Source organism: Saimiri boliviensis, chromosome 12, assembly GCF_048565385.1.
Source record: "Saimiri boliviensis isolate mSaiBol1 chromosome 12, mSaiBol1.pri, whole genome shotgun sequence".
Lineage (NCBI taxonomy): Eukaryota > Metazoa > Chordata > Mammalia > Primates > Cebidae > Saimiri > Saimiri boliviensis.
Window position 1 is genome coordinate 110,883,919 of NC_133460.1, and position 23,509 is coordinate 110,907,427.

At 39.3% G+C, this 23,509-nt stretch overlaps 1 long non-coding RNA gene across 1 annotated transcript in view; it reads right to left on the bottom strand.

Moving 5' to 3' along the window:
• Positions 1–4,660: 4,660 nt before the first annotated feature.
• LOC141580665 (uncharacterized) overlaps positions 4,661–23,509 on the bottom strand; it is a 99,264-nt gene continuing 80,415 nt past the window's right edge. Inside the window, exon 4 of the long non-coding RNA XR_012512965.1 lies at positions 4,661–9,370. This is a non-coding gene — a long non-coding RNA (uncharacterized LOC141580665). The remainder of the gene's footprint in view (positions 9,371–23,509) is intronic.

Sequence of the window (23,509 nt, forward strand, 5' to 3'; positions counted from 1 at the left end):
CTGTAACTAGGACCCAACAAACAGGGGAGCTGGTGGTTGGATCCCACTGGGCTTTGCTTCACTGCTGGAGCACCTCACACCTGTGACCCCACAGGGTGCACTCCCACCCCACCATCTTGTTACCTTTCGGGATTCCTCTCCAAATGAATTCCCAAGGCATTCTAGGAGCCCTGCAATCCCTTTCTCAGCCAGCTTGCATCAAAAGGAGCCCCTGAAACCTTTCTTTATCAACCAAAAAGAAAAAAAGTTTGGTGTTTTGCCCATCACTTGTCATCTTTTTTAAGAGGCCTTCCTTTATAGACACTTCCATTTACACCCTGTAGGTTTTAAACAAAGATAATTAAATGGCTCTTTCAAGGCAAAGACCAACTGGTGTGATGGAAAATTATAGTTAAGCACAAGCTTCTAATTGAAATATGCAACTTACCAAACAGACCAAGTACCTTTTGCCAATGGCAATAGCTTCTGAGTCCATTTTCACCATCAAATATGGGAACTAAATAGCTGAAGGACCTTGAGCAAGCCCAAAAGATGATCTCATTCAAACACACTTGCAGGACTTTCTTTGTGTCCTAAACTTCAAGTGTTGGGTGCCTCAAAGGAATGCAGCTTCAAAGTCTTAAGCTTTTGGTCTGGGCAAATTGCCAACCCAAAGGCCCAGTAAGGAGTGAGTTTGTGAAGAGTGAGCTACCGCTGGTGGTCGCAGGATTCTTCAGCTACGCCTTCCTGCTTTGTTTTGGAGAGAATGCCAGGCCTGGGACCGACAGGTCCAAAAGAAGGGCTCCTGAGAATTGAGGCCCAGCCAAAAGAAGCCATGTGTGCAGGTGAGAGTGACGAGGACAAGCACAAGGCCCCAGCACCCGTGCTCCATCCCTCGTCTTCTTCCTTGTTTGCTAAATTCTGCGGCTCAGGTGAGACTTACAATCCAGCCTCCCCCATGGATCATCCTCTGCTGCATTTTCCTAAATGCTCACACCTCTTCCTGCTGGCAGTGGTGAACTTCACCTGAGCCCTGTGTTCCAGAAGAGAAATCCTGCCCCCATTGATGATTTTGTATTAGGGGAGGTGGCTCTCTGCAGAGAACCACCCTTCCCCGTAAGATTTAAAGAAGACTCACAGGCAATCCCCTGTTTATCTGTGACAAAGCCAGACACAGACCCTCACAGACACAAAGAATGCCGATTCTCCGTCTCATAAATTGTGAGCTAAATTCTTCCAATCTGCACAAAAATGCCCACGGACTTGACTTGACCAAACGTTCCTCAGGCTTCTCTCCCCAGATCCCTACACTATGGTTTACCCTTGAGCGTTGGAGCAATAAACAATCCCTTCTTAACGGCCCCTCCTGAGAATCAGCCGACCTCATGGAAAAATAATCCTTGACCCACTGTCAGTCATCCATTCTCTGGATCCGCTGTCATCCGTTTGTCCTGCTCTCCACACATCCAGTTCTTTCTAGTCTCATCTAGTCCTCCCTATAAAAGAAAACCATTTTTCTGCTTGACCTTAGCTTGCAGCGCTCATGGTTGCACTATTCTCTTTATCACAATAGCATCCTCCCCCATTACAATCATCCCCACCCCCCAGTGCAGTAGCCCCTTCCCCCTGTTGTGATAACCCCCTCCCTTTCTTGCAATAGTCCTTTTCTTAGTCCATTCAGGCTGCTGTGACAAAAGACAACAAGTTGGGTGGCTTATAAATAAGAGAAGTACATTCCTCACAGTTCCAGAGGCTGGAAAGTCCTCTATCAAGGTACCAGCAAATTTGCTTTCGGGTGAGGGTCCATATCCTGGTTCAGAGCTACTAGTGCCTTCTCACTGTGTCCTCATTTGGAAGAAGAGATGAGGGAGCTCTCTTTGGCCCATTTCATAAGGATGCTAATTCCATTCACAAGGGCTTTGCCCCTATGACTGAATCACTTCCCAAAGACCCTACCTCCTGATACCATCACCTTGGAGGTGAGGAGTTCAACATAGGAATTTGGCAGGAGACAGAAATGTTCAGAGCATAGCAGTGCCTTCTTCTTAGTCCAATAATCCTAAGGAAGGTCTCATTACATTCGGGTCTCTTCCTATCTAAATCCAGATTCATTTCTACCTACCATGCCAATTCCTATCTTCCACATGCCCTCTCCCTCAGCCTCCATTGTCCCTGATGACCTGGAAAGATCTGATTTACCTTCCGTGACTCAGATCACCTCCTCCTTAGAGCCTTCCCTGACTACCCCTCCTCCCCAACTCAGCCCATTGGAAAGCGGATGGTTAACACCCGCTGGGAGTCTGACCAACTGTGGTACCAACTATTACATTTTTGTAAAGGCACACAACCTCAAGCAGGGCTTTTTACCCCTCACAGCTGACCTTTCTCCTTTACAAAATGCTGTTAAAGATGTTTTCCTACCAGGAGAAGTAAATGGCCATGAAACACAAAGCCAGCAGACACCTTGGGGCTTCCCAGTACCTCCTGTCTAGAGGTTCCCACATGACTGGATCTTGAAAAGACAATAATGATAGTTTATTTTACAGATTTCTTATGCAATTGCCTGAGTTAAGGCTACATAAGCTCATTAAATAATATCCATTTTAGGCTAGGCACAGTGGCTCATGCCTGTAATCCCAGCACTTTGGGAGGCTGAGGTGGGCAGATCGCCTGAGGTCAGGAGTTTGAGACTAGACTGACCAACATGGTGAAACCTCATTTCTATTAAAAATACAAAAATTAGCCAGGCGTGGTGGTAGGCACCTGTAATCCCAGCTACTTGGGACACTGAGGCATGAGAATTGGTTGAACCCAGCAGGCAGAGGTTGCAGTGAGCTGAGATGGCACCATTGCACTCAGCCTGAGCAACAGAGTGAGACTCCACCTCAAAAAATAAAATAAAAATCCATTTTAAAAACTATTATTGGTTGGTACCATAACTCATCCTGGTAGCACTATTAACTGCTGTTCCATAAATGCACTATGTATACATACAGCCTTTCCCAGCATGAGATCTGTGGGGAGGGAAAGTTCTGGAAGATGTCCCAAGATGGACAAAGGTGACACCTCATGCTGAAACCCAGAGAAGTTGAGGGGCTTGCCAAGTTCACATTACAATAACCAGGGTCACAGATATGCCTCTAAGGTAAGTTTTATTCGACTAGCACACGTCCTGCTTTTGCTTGTTTTCTTATAAAAGCAGAACTTCCCAATTTTATTTGTATCCATTTAAGGGGTAATAGCAATGTCTGAGCTTTTAGTGTAACCATCACCCAAATGGTCTACTTCATAGCCATTAAGTAATTCGTCATCTCTCATCCGTCCCCGAATCTTCTGAGTCTCCAGTGCCTATTACTCCACAGTCTGTGTCCATACGTACATATTACTTAGCTCCCACTCATAAGTGAGAATATGTGAAATTTAATTTTCAGTTTCTGAATCGTTTCACTTAAGACAATAGCCTCCGGTTCCAACCATGTTGCTGCAAAATACATGATTTTATTCTTTTTATGACTGAACAGTACTCCATTGTGTACCATACTTTAATTATCTGTTGATGGACACTTAGGTTGATTTCCTATCTTTACTATTGTGACTAGTGCTGCAATAAACACATAAATACAGGTATCTTTTTAATACAGCAATTTCTTTCGCTTTGGGTAGATACCCACTAGTGAGACTGTTCCATCAAATGGTAGCTCTATTTTTAGTTCTTTGAGAAACCTCCATACTATTTTCCATAGAGGCTGTGCTAATGTACATTCCCACCATCATCTCTGCATTCTCCCCAACATCTGTAATACTTTACTTTTGAAGAATAACCACTCTGACAAGTGTAAGACGGTATCTCATTGTGGCTTTAATTTGCATTTCTCTGATGATCAGTGATACGAAGCATTTTTTATATATATTTGTTGGTCATTTGTGTGTCTTCTTTTGAAAAATGTCTATTCATGTCCTTTGCCCACTTTTTAATTGGGTTGTTTTGTTGTGCTTGTTGAGTTGCTTGAGTTCCTTATAAATTCTGGATATTAGTCCCCTGTCAGTTTCACAGTTTGCAAATATTTTCTCTCATTCTGTAGGTTGCCTGTTCACTTGGTTGATTATTTCTTTTGCTGTACAGAAGCTTTTCAGTTTAATTAAGTATGTTTTGTCTGTTTTTGGTTTTGTTGCTTGCGTTTTTGAGGTCTTAATCATGACCTAGACCAATGTCCAGCAGAGTTCTCCCTAGGTTTCTTTCTAGTATTTTTATAGTTTTGGGTTCTCTATTCTGTTCCATTGGCCCATGTGTCTATTTTAATGCCAGTGTCATGCTGTTTGGGTTACTATAGCCTTGTAGTATAATTTAAGTTAGGTAACGTGATGTCTCCAGTTTTGTCCTTTTTGCATGGCACTGCTTTGGCTGTTTGTGTTTTCTTATAAATCTGAATTTGAGTAATCTCAATTCTGGTGGGCTAATCATTCAAATGCATGTCCTCTGCTCTTCCACAGGCCCAACATCCACGGACTCACCTCCACAAGATACCCATGGTTGGTGCCTGCTGGTATCCTGTGGACATTTTATCTTATGACTTGAAACCAGGTCTCCTGCCTCCACAACCAGCAGCTTTGCTATAAGACATGATGTCCCTGGCTGGCTGGGGACATCTTTACCTGTTACTCAGAAGAGCTCTGCACCAAGCCGGCCAAGAAAACTTATCAGGTACTCAAGAAACGTACTCAAAAGTCCAAGATGTAAGTATTAATTTGACTTTAAAAGCATGATTATTCTTTCTGACATAGGCGTTCTACTTCTAGAAACATGTCTTAAGGAAATATGGTCCAAAAAATGTATAATGATGTTCATCAGAATGAACTGAATATCCAAAAAATGAAAACAATTTAAATGTCTAGCAATGTGGCACTAAGTACATAATTCATAGCCAATCAGAAACTATATTGCCATTAAAAATTATATCTATGCTATAATCAGATACATGTCTAAGAACATATTAATAGCACATATTTAAGTGGGAAAAATTGTAACAGATCTAGTTTGCTTAGATTCCTAATTCCCCCACCTCAGGGGCCTTGGCTGCTTGCTCAATAGGAGTCCCAGATGCTGCCACCATGACCTAGTTTCCTGCTGCCTCAAACTCCCCAGACAAAGGCTGGGCTCAGGCTCAGGCTCAGGCCCCATTGCTCCATCAATAAACCCATACAGGCCCTGGCACTGTCCACCACTCCCAGGCCCAGAAGAAGCCCTGGGCCACAGGGTGGGAGCTGGTTTTACCAATGGCTCCCTGTAGAGGCTGGCAACAAAGCACAGAAATGCCAGGAAGCTGATATCCCATGGGGCAAAATTTGATCAATAAGAGGCAAGAGATCAGAAAGATTCTTATTCTCGGATAAGAATCCCTCCCTCCAAGTCCCTAACCAACTGTCAAAAGACAGCAGCCAGCTGAGTGTTCTTGCAAAGTTCTTGAAAGCTCAGTAAGGTGCCATATCATATTTAGTTTCTGTTTTTTCCTGCCTCCTTCCCTTTCCCCTCACTCTTGCTGCCCTGGGATTGCCCAGTAAAACCTTAGCAAATAAGCTGGGTGTCTGGGCTAAAACAAAAAAGATCTAATAAATATTATATACGTGTGTATATATATATATATATACACACACACACACACACACACACACACGTGTATGAGGGAGAGAGAGAGAATTGGGGCCATTCATGATTTTTACTTTTTTATATTTTTAATTTTTAAAATGTTAATAATGGCTATAATTACATTTATAATATTTAAATTTTATCCTTATGAGTGTCATCCACTGCACATTTTAACCACCCCTACAGAAGTTGCCAACTGAAAGCTAGAGAGAACACAGTCCACAAGATTTCCCTCACTGCTCACACCAAGTGCAGGTTGGAGGAGATTCCCAAAACCACCTTGAGATTTGACAGTTCTCTAGAAGAACTCATAGAACTCACTGAAAACTTACATTCATGGTTATCATTTATTACATAAGATAAAGGATACAAAGTAATATCAGCCAAGGAAAGAGGATCTCGAGCAGAATGAAGGAAAAGTCCCTTCGAGTGTGGAATTTCTGTTGTTCTTGCCCTGTGGACTTGTGGACTTGGACAGTGTGTGATATTATGCAAAAAGTATTGCCAGTTAGGGACACTCACCCGTGTCTCGGTGTCCAGAGCTTTTACTGGGGCTCCCTCATGTAAGCAGGAGTGGTTGTCCATGTAGCTGATCTCAGTCTCTAGCTCCCTGGAGGGTGACTGATAACACCTGACTCAAAGCTCCCAGCCTACATTCCGCTGTACTCTCTGGCTCGCCCTGAGGCTCCCAGGCAAACAAGGACACTTCCAGCAGGCATGGAATTCCAAGGACTTAGAGATGACCTCCTGGAAGCTGAGGCTAGGCCTATGTTGAGGCAACGTTAAATTCTATGCTACATAATCCCTTTAAAATCCCTCACTGGTCCTCCACTGCCTTCACATCAAAGGCAAATCTTTGCAGACTTCTTTATGATCTGGCTATCTCTTTGGCCGTGTGCCTCCTTCCCTTGGCCCACACATGCCTCCTTCTTCCCATCATGGGCAGTTGTATGTTCGTGTTGCCTCTTATTTCCAAGGCCTTGCATGGACTATTTCCTTTGCCTGGAAACCTGGCCAATCCCAACTCAGGCTTTTATATGCTAAGGCTCAGATTCTTATTCCTAAGCCTGGAATTCTTATACCAATAAAACTCTCTTCTTCCCTACAGGCCATTTCTCAGGCAGCAGCTCTCATGAGGTGATTTTTTAAAAATATTGTTTACTTGCGGAAAATAATACCAGAAAGAAAAACAGTGCTGGTGATGGAAGTAAAACATCTAAGAAATGATGGTTCTTGGCTAGAAGGTGGAAGTGTGGGATTGATTAAAGAGGAAAATGTTGGATATGGCAGAGCTCCGTATCTACACCGTTATGACTTTACTCTTTTTCTGGAAAAGCAATTCATTAGTTGATTCAACAAGCAGTCCTACCACTGCTAAAATTATAGATTGAGTTAAAGAGCAAGCTTTAGTGATATTTAAAATGACAGTTAACTTACCATGTGTCAATGTGCGAGAAAATACGTGACAGTCAATGGACTTAAATAATCTATTTACTTTACAAAAGCCTTCTTAAAACCCCTTGTGTTAGGCATTTCCCCAAGCTCTTTATAAATAACTTTCCAAATTACTTATTACTCCTCTGAGCAATTCTCTAAAGTTAGTATTCTAAATGTCCTCCATTTCATGAGGAAACTGACTCACAGAGAAACTAAGTGACTTGCCCAGGTCACACCGCCTGTAGGTAGGAAACCTAGATGGACAGCTGCATTCTGATTCTACAGTCATGTTAAAACCCTAGATGCAAAAGCCAAGACACGAGGACGCGAGATTCACTTGTTCACAGCTATCCTCCCTGTTATTAACATAGTTTTTGATCGCTAATAGATAGGCAAGGGTTGTAAAGATTAAATGTTTTAAGTGTCCATTTATTAATGAATCACACGATGATCTAATATGTGCAACATTTAATAGACATTTGAAGACATTAAATTATTTGCCCAGGCAAGAGGATCCCATAATTTGGAAAACGTCTTGTGGATGTGAGGGAATGTAACTGAGTTAGACTCGGGGAAGGGATTCATGCAAAGGAAACGTCTGAGAGCCCACTCCTTCTAGCAAATAAGCACCGGCAGACGACTTTCCAGGGTTAATATAGCTAGGACACAATGAAATTGCTTGCTGAATTCTTGAGTATACTGTCGCAGTTGTTAATACCCATATGGCTCAGGTCAAGAGAATCACAGAATTTCAAAGATGCAGCTGATCTTAGAGGTCATCACATTTAATTTTCCCATTTGCCTGTGATTTTCATAAAAATAAACCAAGACCTAGAGTATCCAAGTGGCTGGCTTACGATTATTGTTCCCTTTATGTAGAAATTGCCTCCCTCCCCTCCTCAGAGTATTCTGGTCTAATATATTCTACAAGGCTCTTCTCAACTCCCATCTACCACACGCGGTCTTTCTTGTACCCCAAAAACCATGAGAAGCCATCTTATCTCCTTCTATCTCCCATAACACACAGTTTGTAGTGCTCTTTAATTAGTTTTTTCTAGCAGTTGAGTGTATATTTAATTTCCCCAGAGAGGTGTAAGGCTAAACAATGATTTGTGGAATGGATGACTGCACACTCCATGCTGTCGGGCACTGTAGCGCACACCTGGTTTCAGACTCAGTGACATGCCAGCTCAGGCACTTGCCCTGGGATGGGGCCAAGAGAATGTTTTGTGTGGGAGCTTTCACTTATCTGAGAAGTAGGTCATTGTGGCTAAGATCACAAGCTCTAGAAGAGACTGCCTGGATTCATTCCTTTCTTCCATCACTAACTAGCTGAGTTATTTTTAGGTATTTACTGCATTTCACTGTCCTCTTGGTCTGTTAATGGGTATAATAGTAGTTCCTACCCAGAGGGCTTTCTTGAGGATTAAGTGGATGATGTTATTATGTAAAGCACTTAGAACAGTGTTCAGCACAGCGCAGGTGTTGAATAGATACTAGCAAATATTAATTTCTTGTTGGGTCTAGAATAAAGCCTGGCATCTGGTACATGTATACTACATGGTACCTGCTACTTGTTCTCTTGGCATCTGGAAATTTTATCACTATCCTTCAGAAAAGAAAACTTTAAATTGTCAAAAGGACAAAGAATTCAGAATAGACTAATGGAACTGTGTCTCAGACAGTAGCCAAATAACCAGGGGAGGGGTAAAAAGGCCCATCTGTGCAGGAAGAAATGTGTATAACTACTACAGACTTTAAAATTCCATAAAGTTGCATAAGCAATTAAAACACATTAGGGACCAATTCCATATTTGCTCCCAGAACCAAATAGCATAATTGTGTCGCTACACTAATATCATCATTTCCATTTAGCTGAAAGAGTTCTCAGGTCATAAACACAATGGTTTTTCATTCTACCATGGCCAACTGCTATGAGCATAACAGAGACCTAATGATCCAGCCAGTTTAATCAAAGCAAAGAATTTTCTTTCCAGAAGCTTCTGTCATGTGAATTGTATGATCTTAACCTAAAATTATGGCACCGCCCAAACACAAAGCAATATTCATTCACCTTTATGAAGCTCTTAGCTCTGAAGATATAAAACACTCTGAGCCAAGTACTTAGAATTCAGGAAAACAAGCGTTTCATCAGAGTTACATCATGGGTGATAATACTTACGAGGCACTGTTCATCTTTCCTGCTCTGTAACCGTATTTCACAGACGATGAAGAAGGATTTCACCTTCTGCCCTCGACATCAGCGTCTTTCCTCACATTTTAAATATTAGTCTCAGGCTCTCGTGGACCCTAGTAAAATGATAAGATTTCTAAATTGGTTACATTTCTTCCTTATCTTTGTATTTCCCACATTTTGGCAAATGTCTAACCAACAGCCTTGACAACAGCCATGGGATCAGTGAGACCTAAGAGATGGCCACATCCTCTGTTCCTTCATTTTTACATCAGCTCTGACCCAACAGCTAAATATGTGACTTTAGGAAGGTCTTTGTGTCCAAGTTGACAATTCTGCTTGGCAGGTGAGCAGCACCTGCTGTTGAAAGATAGAAAGAGAAGTCCTTGTAAGAAGTAACTTCTTTAACAGGACATTTCTTGAAAAGAAATAAGACCATTTAATCCCATTGTTAAGCTACACTGTAAGGGTCACTGCCTTCTTCTCAGGTAGGAAAATTTCATTAAGAGAAACATTCTCGATGTATGTTGGTCTGAATTTTATTTGAAGATGATTCTTCTGTTCCTGTAGAAAATCTCTTTTTTCTTCCTTGAAGGAAAAGCAGCCCTGCTGTACTCTGCCACTCTTACTAAACAGAAGGGATGTCACTAATTACTTTGGAGTTTCACAGGGACCTGAACTTCCTGTGAATAAGATCATTATTAGGAGAATACAACTGAATAGGAAATGAATTCAAACATGCTAAGGATGCATCACCTCAACTGGTTAAATCAATTATAGCAGTTGTACAATGAGACATTACCAAGCTATTTAAAAGAGTAAGGCAGTTCATGAACTGATATGGAATGTTCAGCAAAACAATATATACTAAGTGCAAATAGGCTATAAATGGCGGGTATGATAAGCCATTGTCTGTGTGTGTTTGTGTGTGTGTGTGTGTGTGTGTGTGTACATGCATTTAAAAAGGAAACATATATGCCTATGTTTATATATGCATAGAATTTCAATGTAAGAATACATTAGAAATCACTAACAGTGGTTATCTATGGGGGTATGTAACCAGAAACCTAGAGCACTGTGGGAAAAGGGAGACTTACTTGTTAACTATATACTTGACATATTTTTACTGAGCTATAGTATTCTATTCAGAGAGCAAGGGCATGAGTTACATTTTTTAAAATAAAGGATGATTCTACAAATGATGCTAGAAGAGCTGTTATCTACAAGTGAAAATAAATTAATCTTGACCTATGTAAATGTTAACCCAAAATGAATGAGAGGTTTAAATGTACAAATACAAAACTATAAAACCTTTAGATTTAAAACCTAGTAGGAAAACCATCAAGACCTGAGATTAGGTAAAGACTTTCTTGATTCACTAAAAAATAATCAATACATTGGACTTGCTTAAAGACTGTACTCACCCAAAGGTATTGCCAAGAAAATAGAGACAAGCTATAGACTGGAAGGAAACCTTTAAAAATCACATATTTGATGAAGTACTAATAGCTAGAATATATTAACAACTTTCAAACTTCAACAGTAAGAAATCAAACAACTCTTGTCTGGGCAGGAAGAAAAAAATAATCAGAAGAAAAGAAGAAATCAAACAACTCAATTAAAATATATATATTTTTAGAGACAGGGTCTTACTATGTTGCCCAGGCTTGTCTTGAACTCCTGGCCTTAAATGATCCTTCCACTTCAGCTTTCCAAAGTACTGGGATTAAAGGCATGAGCCATCACACATGGCCCTCATTTTTTTCAAAAATGATAAAAGGACTTGAATAGGCACTTTATCAAAGACTAAATAAGGATGGTAACTTAGAGAAATTCAAATAAAATCATGATAAAATACTCCTAGAAACCTCTCAGAATAACTAAATTCTTTAAAAATACTGACAATTTCAAATCTTGGAAAGGATGCAGAACAACTGGAACTCTCATACATGGATGATAGGAATACAAAACGGTACAGCCACTCTAGAAAACAATTTGGCAGTTTCTTATGATGGGAAACATTGACTTAACACAGGACCCAGCAATCCCATTTCAAGGTGCTTGCCCTAGAAAAAAAAAAAAGGGAAAAAAAGAAAACTTACAGTTACACAAAAACTGTACAAAGACTTGGTGGCTCACACCTGTAATTCCAGCACTTTGGGAGGCCAAAGTGGGAGGATCACTTGAGGGCAAGAGTTCAAGACCAAATTGGGCAACATTCCTCATATCTATTAAAAAAAAAATCTTTAAAAACTTAGCCAGGCATGGTGGCACATGTCTATAGTCCTAGCTACATCAAAAGCTGATGAGGGAAGATCACTTGAGCCTAGAATTCAAGGTTGTAGTGAGCTATGATCATACCGCTGCACTCCAGCCTGAGTGACAGAATGAGAGCCTGTATCCAAAAAAAAAAAAAAAATCTGTACAAAAACATTTATAGTGGCTTTATGTGTGACATCTAAAAGCTAAAAACAACCCAAGTGTTTTACAGAAGGCAAATGGATTAAAAAAAAAAAAGTGTGATATATCCATACAATGACCTATCATTCAGCAGATATTTTTAAAAGCAAATAATTGATAAATGGAACAACACTGATGAATTGCAAAGACAGTATGCTGAGTGATATGGCTTGGCTGTGTCCCTACCCAAATCTCAACTTGAATTGTAGCTCCCAGAATTCCCACGTGTTGTGGAAGGGATCCAGGGGGAGGTAGTGGAATCATGGGAGTTGGTCTTTCCCCTGCTATTCTTGTGATAGTCTCAGGAGATCTGATGGGTTTATCAGGGGTTTCCACTTTTGCTTCTTCCTGATTCTCTCTTGCTGCTGCCCTGTAAAAAGTGCCTTTTTTCCTCTGCCATGATTGTGAGACCTCCTCAGCCATATAGAACTAGAAGTCAAATTAAACCTCCTTTTCTTCCTAGTCTTGGGTATATCTTTGTCAGCAGCATGAAGATGGACTAATACACTGAGTGAGAGAAGCAAGCCTCAAAAGGTCACATATTTTATGTGACCATTTATTTGAAATTCTCAAAAAGACAAAATCAGAGTTATGGAAAATAGGTCAGCGGCAGCCAGGAATGATGGGTGAGGGGAAGTTGTCACTACAGAAGGATAGGATGAGGGCATTTTTGAGGGTAAGGAATCTGTTCTATATCCTAATTGTACTATTTAAATGAAGGTATACATGTGTTTAAACTCAGAGAACTATATAGTAAAATAAAAATAGTAAGGTTTACTGTATGATAATATTTTTAAATTAAGTTGAAAAAGAGAAGGGTGATTTTCAACTTCCACAAATAGTAGAGTAGATTGGTGGAATCAAGCTACTTTTGTAATGTTCCATATTATAAAGAAGTAACAAAAAATTGTGTAAGTTGATAGTGATAACTTAAAAACATGAAATGCAAAACATAGTTCCTAGAGGAACCACTACAAAAAATTAAAATAGACATAACAAAAAGGCTTAAAAGGAACCAGAAATAATAATGTATTGACCCAAGAGAAGGTGGAAATGAAGAAACAGAAACAAAAAGCAAATCAGACAAATAGAAGACAAATAGCAGAATTGCATACCTAAATCCAACCTTATTAATAATTATATTAAATGTAAATGGATTAAAAATTTTAATTTATAAAACAGAGGTTTTTCAGACTGAATAAAAATCTAAGACCCAAGTATAGGCTATCTATACAGGACACACTTTAATACAAAGATATAAATATGTTGAGCATCAAAAGCTAAAAATGAGGTATACCGTACAAATACTAATTACAACAAAGATGGACTGGTTATATTAATATCCAGTGAAATAGATTTTAAGGTAAGAAGCATTACCAAAGATAAAAGGGAGCATTTTATAATGACAAAAAATCAACATAGAAGGGAGGAATAACATGTTTTTAATTTTGTGCCTAATAGCAGAGCTTCAAATCACATAAAGCAAAAACTGGTTGAAGAAGAGAGAGAAATACAGAAAGCCACAATCAGAGTTTTAGACACTTTAATATTCATCTTTAAGTAAATGAAAGAACAATTAGAAAAACTTAACAATAATACAGAAGATCTGAATGATACCATAAAATCCCCTGGCCTAACTGACATTTACGAAACACTACTGCTAATACCTATGGAACACATATTCTTTACAAATATCCAGAGAATATTCATGAAAACAGACCATATGTTGGGCTGTAAAGCAAGTCTCAATTAATGTCAAAAAGTAGAAATCTTAGAGAGTATGTACTATGGCCCAAATAAAAGTAAATTTGAAATTTACAAGTCTCAAGTATTGGAAATTAAATAGGGAACTTCTAAATAACCTATCATTCAAAGAATAAACCACAAGACATAAATCAATTAAGTTTTTATCTAGAAAAAGAAGAAAAGAGTAAATCTAAAGTAGGTAAAAAAAAAATTAACAAAGAACTAAAAAAATAGAAGAAAATACAATGAAGAAAATAAAGTCAAAAATTGGTTCTTTGTAACCAGTTTTCGACTTTATAAAAAAAGGTGGCTAAGCACTAGTAAGATCATTGAAAGAAAAAAAAAAATAGAAACCAATCTCTAGAAACAGGAGTAAAGGAGGTGATATCACTGTAATTCCTATAAACATCAAAAGAACAATAAAAAATTATAAACAAATTATGTCAATAAATGGAACAACTTGGAAAAAATGAACAGATTATTTGAAAAATGCAACTTATTAAAATTAGAATGATATGGAATATAAAATTAAATTTGTCATTTAAAAAAACAGTAAATACCAGCCCAGATGTTTTCACTGGTGAATTCTATAAAATATTAAGAACAAAATAATGCAACTCTTATGCAGACTCTCTGAAAACAGAGAAATAAGGACAACTTTTCAGTTCATGTAATAAGAAAAGCATAACTTTGATTCAAAAATCTAACATATAAGAAAAAATGTTATAGACTAATATCTCTTACAAACATAGATGTATTTTTAAAATATTAGCAAAGCATATATATCATTATATATTGCTATATATAATAGGTAACATAATTGTATATTAGATGTTAGATATATAAAATATGTATGTGTAGCATATATAAAATTATATATAGTAAATATAGTTATATTAATATATTACATATGCTTATGTTAGTATAGCATATATTTAACTATATAATTATGTTACATGTTATAATGATATAACTATATATTATAGTCATATATATTATATATTTATGTGATAAAATATTATATATAATGGAATATTATTTGGCAATAAAAAAGAACAAACTTGGGGGAGAATCCAAGACGGCTGAATAGGAACAGCTCTGGAGTGCAGTTCCTAGCTAAACCAGTGCAGAGGGTGAGTGTTCACCACATTTCTAAACAAGTTTTCACTGCCCATAGACCAGTAGATTGCCAGCTGAAAAGCATCACAAGTTTTCAGCACTACGGTTTTATCTGGTGCTGCATCGGTGCACAGAAGCTCACACAAGTCTGGGCTTGGCTGGTGCCCGGAACACCTGAGAGACAGAGCTGCCCATTCAACTGAAAGGGAGGGGGCTAAGACAGGGAGCCAGGGGATCTGGCTCAGCGGGTACCACCCCCACAAAACAAGCAATCTGAAACACTCTGGATTGAGAGTTTCACAGCAAGTGCAGCTGGACCCAGGACCGTCCAGCTCAGTGGGGGGAAGGGCGTCCCCCAATACTAAGGCAGTTCACACAGTGCATGGCAGAGCCTGCAGCAGCTCAGCAGCACCTCTGCTGGCAGACTGTGACTAGACTACTCCTTGTGGGGCAGGGCATCTGTAAAAAAAAGGCAGCAACACAACAGGGACTTATAAATAACGCCAAACTTCCTAGAACAGAGCACCTGGGAAAAGAAGCAGTTATGAGTTTAGCTGCAGCAGTCTTAAAGGTACCTGCTCAGCAGCTCTGTATGGAACAGCGGAGCTCCCAGCACAACACTTGAGCTACTATAAGGGATAGATTGTCTCTTTAAGCAGCTCCCCAACCCCTGTATACCCAAAGAGACACCTCATAAAGGGAAGCTCAGGCCAACATCTGGTGGGCACCCTTCTAGGATAAGGATAGCAAAGGAAGAAACCTGCAGCAACCCTTGCTATTCTGCAGCCCCCAGAGGCAATCCCCAGGCGAGCAGGGTCTAGAGTGGACGTCCAGTGGTACTGCAGCAGAAAAGCCTGACTTTTGGAGGAAAACTAAGATGCAGAAAGAAATAGCTTCAACATCAACAAAAAGGACATCCACTCAGAGACCCCATCCAAAAGTCACCAACTACAAAGACCACAGGTAGATAAAACCAATAAGGTGGGAAGAAGCCAGTGCAAAAAGGAGGAAAATACCAAAAACCAGAACACCTCTCCTCCTCCAAGAGATCACAGCTCCTCACAAGCTAGGGATCAAAGATGGATGGAGAATGAATTGGATGAATTGACAGAAACAGGCCTCAGAAAGTGGGTAATATCAAACTTCTCAGAGCTAAAAGAACATGTTCTAACCCAATGCAAAGAAACCAAGAACCTAGAAAAAAGGTTAGATGAGATGCTAACCAGGATAAACAGCTTAGAGAATATAAACAACTTGATGGAGCTGAAAAACATAGCAAGAGAACTTCGTGAAGCATACACAAGTTTCAATAGCTGAATCAAAATCAACCAAGCAGAAGAAAGGATATCAGAGATTGAAGATCAACTCAATGAAATAAAATGAGAAGACAAGAATAGAGAAAAAAGAGTGAAAATAAATGAATGAAGCCTCCAAGACATATGGGATTATGTGAAAAGACCTAATCTACATTTGATAGGTGTACCTGAATGTGACAGAGAGAATGAATCCAAGCTGGAAAACACTCTTCAGGATATTATCCAGGAGAACTTCCCAACCTAGCAAGGCAGGCCAACATTCAAGTGCAGGAAATACAGAGAACTCCAAAAAGATAGTCCTCAAGAGCAACCCCAAGGCACATAATCGTCAGATTCACCAGGGTTGAAATAAAGGAAAAAATGCTAAGGGAAGCAAGAGAGAAAGCTCGGGTTACCCACAAAGGGAAGCCCATCCGACTCACAGTGATCTCTCGGCACAAATGCCACAAGCCAGAAGAGAGTGGGGGACCAATATTCAACATCCTTAAAGAAAAGAACTTTCGGCTGGGCGCGGTGGCTCAAGCCTGTAATCCCAGCACTTTGGGAGGCCGAGGCGGGTGGATCACGAGGTCAAGAGATCGAGACCATCCTGGTCAACATGGTGAAACCCCGTCTCTACTAAAAATGCAAAAAATTAGCTGGGCATGGTGGCGCATGCCTGTAATCCCAGCTACTCAGGAGGCTGAGGCAGGAGAATTGCCTGAACCCAGGAGGCGGAGGTTGCGGTGAGCCGAGATTGTGCCATTGCACTCCAGCCTGGGTAACAAGAGCGAAACTCTGTCTCAAAAAAAAAAAAAGAACTTTCAAACTAGAATTTCATATCCAGCCAAACTAAGCTTCATAAGTGATGGAAAAAGAAAATCCTTTATGGACAAGCAATTGCTGAGGGATTTCATCATCACCAGGCTGGCCTTACAAGAGCTCCTGAAAGAAGTACTAAACAAGGAAAGGAACAACCAGTACCAGCCACTCCTAAAACACACCAAATGGTAAAGATGATCAACACAAGGAAGAAAATGTGTCAAGTAACAGGCAAAATAACCAGCTAGCATAAAATTGGCAGGGTCAAATTCACACATAACAATACTAATATTAAATGTAAATGGACTAAATTCCCAATCAAAAGACACAGACTGACAAATTGGATAAAAAGTCAAACCCCATAGGTGTGCTGTATTCAGGAAACCCAACTCACATGCAAGGACACACATAGGCTACAAATAAAGGGATGGAGGAAGATTTATCAAGCAAATGGAGAACAAAAAAAATAAAGCAAGAGGTGCAATCCTAGTCTCTGATAAAATAGACTTTAAATCAACAAAGATCAAAAGAGACAAAGAAGGGCATTACATAATGGTAAAAGGATCAATGCATCAAGAAGAGCTAATGATCCTAAATATATATGCACCCAATACAGGAGCACCCAGGTTCATAAAGCAAGTCCTTAATGACCTACAAAGAGACTTAGACTCCCACACAATAATAGTGGGAAACTTTAACACTCCACTGTCAATATTGGACAGATCAACAAGACAGAAAATTAACAAGAATATCCAGAACTTGAACTCAGATCTGGACCAAGTGGACCTAATAGACATCTACAGATATCTCCACTCCAAATCCTCAGAATATACATTCTTCTCAGCACTGCCTCACACCTACTCTAAAATTGACCACATAATTGGAAGTAAATCACTCCTCAGCAAATGCAAAAGAATGGAAATCATAAAAAACAGTCTCTCAAACCACAGTGCAAGCAAATTAGAACTCAGAATTCAGAAACTAACTCAGAACCACACAACTTCCTGGAAATTGAACAACTGGCTCCTGAATGTCGACTGGATAGACAATGAAATTATGGCAGAAATAAAGATGTTCTTTGAAACCAACGAGAATGAAGACACAATGTACCAGAATCTCTGGGACACATTTAAAGCAGTGTCTAGAGGGAAATTTATATCAATAAATGCCCACCGGAGAAGTGAGGAAAGATCTAAAATTGACTCCCTATTGTCAAAATTGAAAGAGCTAGAGGAACAAGATCAAAAAAACTCAAAAGCTAGCAGAAGACAAGAAATAACTAAGATCAGAGCAGAACTGAAGGAGATAGAGACACAGAAAAATCCTTCAAAAAATGAATAAATCCAGGAACTGGTTTTTTGAAGAGATCAACAAAATAGACCACTAGCCAGACTAATAAAAAAGAAAAAGGAGAAGAATAACATAGATGCAATAAAAAACAATAAAGGGGATATCACCACTGACTCCACAGAAATACAAATTACAATCAGAGACTACTACAAACAACTCTATGCACATGTACCAGTAAACCTAGAAGAAATGGATAAATTCCTGGACACTTACACCCTCCCAAGCCTAAACCAGGAAGAAGCTGAAACCTAGAACAGACCAATAACAAGGGCTGAAGTTGAGGCAGCAATTAATAGCCTACCAACCAAAAAAAGCCCAGGACCAGATGAGTTCAGAGCTGAATTCCACCAGACGTACATAGAGGAGCTGGTACCACACCTTCTGAAAGTATTCCAAACAATCCAAAAAAAGGGAATCCTTCCCCAGTCATTTTATAAGACCAATATCATCCTGATACCAAAACCCATCAGAGACTCAACGAAAAAAGAAAATTTCAGGCCAATAGACACGATGAACATAGATGCAAAAATCTGCAATAAAATACTGGCATACCAATTGCAACAGCACATCAGAAAGCTTATCCATCATGATCAAGTAGGCTTCATTCCAGGAATGCAAGGCTGGTTCAACATATGCAAGTCTATAAATATAATACACCACATAAACAGAACCAAAGACAATAACCACATCATTATCTCAATAGATGCAGAGAAGGCCTTTGGCAAAATTCAACAGCTCTTTATGCTAAAAACTCTCAATAAACTAGGTATCAAAGAAACATATCTCAAAATAATAAAAGCTATTTACAAGAAACCTACAGCCAATATACTGAACAGGCAAAAACTGGAAGCATTCCCTTTGAAATCCAGCACTAGACAAGGATGCCCCATGTCACCACTCCTATTCAATATAATATTGGAAGTTCTAGCCAGAGCAATTAGGCAAGAAAAAAAAAAAAGGGTATTCAATTAGGAAAAGAGGAAGTCAAGTTGTCTCTATTTGCAGATGATATGATTGTATATTTAGAAGATCCTATCATCTCAGCCCAAAATCTCCTTAAACTTATAAGCAACTTCAGCAAAGTCTCAGGATACAAAATCAATGTGCAGAAATCACAGGCATTTCTATACACCAATAAAAGGCTAACAGAGAGCCAAATAATGAGGAAAATCCCATTCACAATTGCTACAAAGAGACTAAAATACCTAGGAATACAACTAACAAAGGACGCAAAGGACGTAAAGGACCTCTTCAAAAAGAACTACAAACCACTGCTCGAGGAAATAAGAGAGGACACAAACAAATGGAGAAACATTCCATGCTCATGGTTAGGAATAACCAATATTGTGAAAATGGCCATACTGCCCAAAGTAATTTATAGATTCAATGCTATCCCCATCAAGCTACCAATGACCTTCTTCACAGAACTGGAAAAAACCACCTTAAACTTCATCCAAAAGAGAGCCCTTATAGCCAAGACAATCCTAAGCAAAAGAACAAAGAAGGAGACATCACGCTACCTGATTTCAAATTATACTACAAAGCTACAGTAATCAAAACAGCATGGTACTGATACCAAAATAGAGATATAGACCAACGGAACAGAAGAGAGGCCTCAGAGGCAACACCACACATCTACAACCATTTGGTCTTTAACAAACCTGACAAAAACAAGCAATGGGGAAAGGATTCCCTGTTTAATAAATGGTACTGGGAAAACTGGTTAGCAGTGTGCATAACCCAGAAACTGTACCTCTTCCTGACACCTTACACTAAAATTAACTCCAAATGGATTAAAGACTTAAATGTAAGACCTAACACCATAAAACCCTAGAAGACAACCTAGGCAAAATCATTCAGGACATAGGCATAGGCAAGGACTTCATGACCAAAACACCAAAAGCATGGCGACAAAAGCCAAAATAGACAAATGGGACCTAATCAAACTCCACAGCTTCTGCACAGCAAAAGAAACAGTCATTAGAGTGATTCGGCAACCAACAGAATGGGAAACAATTTTTGCAATCTACCCATCTGACAAACGGCTAATATCCAGAATCTACGAAGAACTAAAACAGATTTACAAGAAAAAAGCAAACAAACCCATCCAAAAGTGGGAGAAGGATATGAACAGACACTTTTCAAAAGAAGACATGTATGAGGCCACCAAACATGAAAAAATGCTCATCCTCACTGATCATTAGAGAAATGCAAATCAAAACTACATTGAGATACCACCTCACACCAGTTAGAATGGCAATCATTTAAAAATCTGGAGACAACAGATGCTGGAGAGGATGTAGAGAAATAGGAATACTTTTACACTGTTGGTGGGAGTGTAAACTAGTTCAACTATTGTGGAAAACAGTGTGGCACTTCCTCAAAGACCTAGAAATAGAAATTCCATTTGACCCAGCAATCCCATTACTGGGTATATACCCAAAGGATTATAAATCATTCTATTATAAGGACACATGCACACATATGTTTGTAGCAGCACTGTTTACAATTGCAAAGACCTGGAATCAAAGCAAATGCCCATTGATGATAGACTGGACAAGGAAACTGTGGTACATATACATCATGGAATACTATGCAGCCATAAGAAACCATGAGTTTGTGTCCTTTGTAGGGACATGGATGAATCTGGAAACCATCATTCTCAGCAAACTGACACAAGAACAGAAAATCAAACACCACATGTTCTCACACATAGGCTGTGTTGAACTCTGAGTACACAGGGACACAGGGAGGGGAGCATCACACACTGGGGTCTGTTGCAGAGGGCCTAAGGGAGGGGCAGTGGGGAGGCCCAGGTCTGGGAGGGATAACATGGGGAGAAATGCCAGATGTGGGTGACAGGGGGATGAAGGCAGCAAACCACACTGCCATGTGTGTACCTATGCAACAATCCTGCATGATCTGCACATGCACCTCAGAACCTAAAGTACAATTTTAAAAAAACAGAACAAATTACTGATATCCAACAATGCGGATGAATCTAACTAACATACAGTATGCTGAGAGAAAGAAGACAGGTCCAGAAGAGTACATACATGAGTCCGTTTTAATTAAGGTCTAGAACAGGCAAAAGTAATCTAAGGTGAAAAATAAATCAGAAAAACAATTGCTTGTTGGGGTCAGGGTAGGGGTATAATTCACTGTGAAGAGACCTAAGGGATTCCTCTGGGGGAAATGGACATACGCTTCATCATGATAGGGATGTATTCCTGGTTTACCCCTTTGTCAAAATTACAACTAAGATTTGTATGTTCCAATGTTTGTAAATATTACCTTGAAAAGCAGTAAAAAGTAACTAAATATGTGCAGAGTGAGTAAAGATGTCTACGACTGAATGTTCCTAATTGTTGACACTGGGTGATGAGTACAAGAAGGTCCACTGTAATACTGTATTTATTCTATATATGTCTTTGTCCATTCTGGCAGCTATAACAAAAATATCATAAACTGAGTGGCTTTTAAACAACAAATATTTATTTTTCACAGTTCTGGAGGGTTGGGAAGTCCAAGATCAAGGTGACGGGAGATACAGTGTCTGGTAAAGGCACAACTCTCAGAACCTAATCATTTCCAAAAGGGCCCACCTTCTCATACCATCATGGAAGTTAGAAATTCTATTTTATTATTATTATTACAAGACGGTCTCACTGTGTTACTCAGGCTGGAGAGCAGTGGCAGGCTCATGGCTCACTGTAACCTTGACCTCCCAGGCTCAATCGATTCTCCTGCCTCAGCCTCCTGGGTAGCTGAGACTACAGGTACACATCACCATGCTCGGCTTATTTTTTGTACAAACTGAGTCTCACCATGTTGCCCAGGCTGGTCTTAAACTCCTGGACTCAAGTGACCCACCCACCTCAGCATTCCAAAGTGCTAGGATTACAGACATGAGTCACCATGCCTGGCTAGTGTTAAGATTTCAACACATGAATTTCAGGGGAATATGACCATTCTTATTATCACAGTGTATGTTTGAAATTTGGCATGATAAAAGCTAAAATATAGGTTTATGTCAGAATGTATGGTCATTAATGGATGATTTTTAAACTTTACACACACAAAATATGGCACCCCTGGCCCTGATGGTAGAGGCAGAGAATGAATTTCCAGTAAACAGTGGTACTCACTTGCTCCTTTATTTGTTCCCTATGTCTCCTTAGATCTTCTAACTCTCTAGGCACACCTGACACTGGTCAACAACCACAGAACCGTCCATCTCCCAGAATTTCCTCTCCTCCTCCTTCACATGGTTGAATCCTGCCAAAGTTAATTTGATCCCACTTCTTCCTGAGAACTTCTCTAACCACTCACCCTTCTCTGCCAGGAGAAGATGTTGCACATAAGTTTCCATGATACTCACCTGATATTTAGCACATGTTGTTCAGTAAACTTTCTTTCATTAACAGTTTAAAAAAACAACACTAACTTTAAAAATTGTCAGAATCTCAGACCAATATCCTGAATTATTTCCCCATGTTTTCTTCTAGTAATTTCATAGCTTCAAGTCTTACATTTAAGTCTTGAGTTGATTTTTATTTATGGTGAAAGACAGAGGTGTGGCTTCATTCTTCTGCACATAGATATTCAGATTTCCCGGCATCATTATTGAGACACTGTCTTTTTCCCAATGTGTGCTCTAAATAAGACCTCACAAGCACAGGCAACAAAGGCAAAATAGACAAATGTGACTATATCAAACTAAAATCCTTCTGTCCAGCAAAGGAAACAATCAACAGAGTAAAGAGACAACCTGGGAGAGAATATTTGCAAACTATTCATCTAACAAGGATTAATATACAGAGTATACAAGAGACTTGAACAACTCAAAAGTAAAAATAATAAAACACACAATTTAAAAATGGGCAAATGGGGCCAGGCACACTGGCTCATGCCTGTAATTCTAGCACTTTGGTAGGTCAAGGTGGGCAGATCACCTGAAATTAGGAGTTTGCAACTAGCATAACCAACATGGTAAAACCCCATCACTAGTAAAATTTTATATATATATATATATATATATACACATACATACATACATACATATATAATGGCTACTATCAAAAATATAAAAAATAAACACTTGGCAAGGATTCAGAGAAAAAGAAACTCTTATACACTGTTAGCAGGAATGAACATTAGGACGGCCATTATGGAGAACAGTATGGAGATATCTCATAAAACTACTACAAGTAGAATTACTCTACAATCCAGCAATCCCACTACTCGGCATTTATCCACAGGAAAACAAAACTCATCATTCTAACTGAGGTGAATGATACCTTGTGGTTTTGATTAGCATTTCCATGATGACTGTGATGTTGAACAGTTTTTCATATTGGTCATTTGTATGTCATCTTTTGAAAAATGTCAATTATTTGCCCATTTTAAAATTGGATTATTAATATCATTATTCTTGAGTTGTTCGAGACTCTTGTACACTAT